This window comes from Propithecus coquereli, unplaced genomic scaffold (assembly GCF_000956105.1).
Source record: "Propithecus coquereli isolate 6110/MARCELLA unplaced genomic scaffold, Pcoq_1.0 Scaffold39, whole genome shotgun sequence".
Classification (NCBI taxonomy): Eukaryota; Metazoa; Chordata; class Mammalia; order Primates; family Indriidae; genus Propithecus; species Propithecus coquereli.
This window is the reverse complement of record NW_012149618.1, coordinates 640,358-641,910: the sequence shown is the minus strand read 5'-3', so window position 1 is coordinate 641,910 and position 1,553 is coordinate 640,358.

Genomic DNA, 1,553 nt, shown 5'->3' with positions numbered 1-1,553 from the left:
TTGTAAGGTTTAGGTTAATTAATCTTTGATTCTCAGATGCCGCATCTTTAAAATAAAGGGATCTACTACATTATCTCTAAAGTCATTTATACTTTAACATTCTATAATAAATCACATACTACAATTGATACTATAATTCAAATATCAAACTAGTGACTTTAATAGAAACTATAATTTCAGGTCCCCAGTTACCATAGACACATACTACTTTATTCAAAGAAGAAATAAAATTCTATTCCATTGTGCAATAAAGAGCTATGGATAGCATTTTATATACAAATTTGCTTTAGTTACATAGGATTTCTGGCCAAGGCCTTCCCTTCCATTTTTGGAGCACATACAGGCTGAAGAGTAGAAGAAAAGAGGGGAAAAAATTAATATAAAAATTAACACATTCATTCGTTTTTTTTTTAGCACTCTCTCATGTACTAAATAATTCTTAGGAAAATTCTCCAACTAAAGTAAATAGACTTTGTGATAAAAAATGATCTGGTTTTAAGTTTTTGTTTGTGGCTTGATTTGAATGATGTTTACCCTGATCTATTTTTTTTTTTTTTTTTTAGAGACAGAGTCTCACTCTCTTGCCCTGGGTAGAGTCCAGTGGCTCACTGTAACCACAAACTCCTGGGCTCAAGCGATTCTGCCTCAGCCTCCCAAGTAGCTGGGACTGCAGGTGCGCACCACCACACCTAGCTAATTTTTCTATTTTTAGTAAAGACGGGGTCGTGCTCTTGCTCAGGTTGGTCTCAAACTCATGACCTGAAGCAATCCTCCTGCCTTGGCCTTCCAGATTGCTAGGATTACAGGCATGAGCCAACGTGCCCAAAGTGATCTATTCATCTTTAAGGGACAGTTTCAACTTTCTGAAAGTATTTGCAAAGAAGGCTACTTGTTAAATGTTGCTAGAGAAAATTCAGCTAAATATCTAATTACACCCAGTTCTGGTAAAAGAAAAGAGGGTAGAAAAAAGGAAGGCAACAGGGCAGAGGAGCGATTAAGGATCAGGCGTATGGATTCAAGAGAAGAACAGACAGTGAGGAAGAGAAAGGCACTTCCTTGAAGTTTAATTTCATGGCCTGTTATAGGGGTCATTATACCTAAACTGTTAAGAAAAACTTTCAGAGAAGTTTAAAAAAAAAGGCTGAGAACTGATCGTCATAATAAAGCAACCAAAGTAATTCTGGTGACAATTTACGTGTCAACTATCATATCTTCTTAAAGTAATACTGCTACTCTACTACTACTACTAACAAAAATTAAAAGCAAGATCACTTCAAACAAATAGATTCCTCCAATATAAGCTGGTAAATATTTAGGTGACATTCCTAGATACCCTGTATTTCAATAGATTAGATTTCTTTTAAGTTATCCAAATTATATAACAGAGCTTAAAACTTTTTTGAACCTAAATCTCATTTAAAACAATAAGTATTAAGCTACATTTTTGTGAAAAGAGAGAACAGCATCACAAATACAAAGCTCTGTATTTTCTGTGGAACGGGAACAAGAGGACAGACCTAGATTAGAGGTATAAAGCTTCTGACAAAACTCAA